Below are 244 nucleotides of genomic sequence, written 5' to 3' on the forward strand. Positions count from 1 at the left end.
TTGCTTTGTAGCTGCAAGATGCAACAATATCTCAGTGATCTCTATTGAGCATGATGTTAAAAGGTTGGTGAAAATACTCTCCTGAATTAAATAATGCTCAGAAGGGAACGCCCTCTTGACTTGGAAATTAAAGGAGTGATAAAAAATACCTATGATATGTTGATAATGTGAAAGTGGCATCTAAAATAAAGGTATTGCTAAGACACTGAAAACTTAATAAATGCCCAGACTATTAAACATTAAA

Source organism: Lygodium microphyllum, chromosome 28 (genome assembly GCF_053477565.2).
Source record: "Lygodium microphyllum isolate KBCC chromosome 28, Lygodium_microphyllum_v1.1.10, whole genome shotgun sequence".
In the NCBI taxonomy this organism is placed as follows: domain Eukaryota; kingdom Viridiplantae; phylum Streptophyta; class Polypodiopsida; order Schizaeales; family Lygodiaceae; genus Lygodium; species Lygodium microphyllum.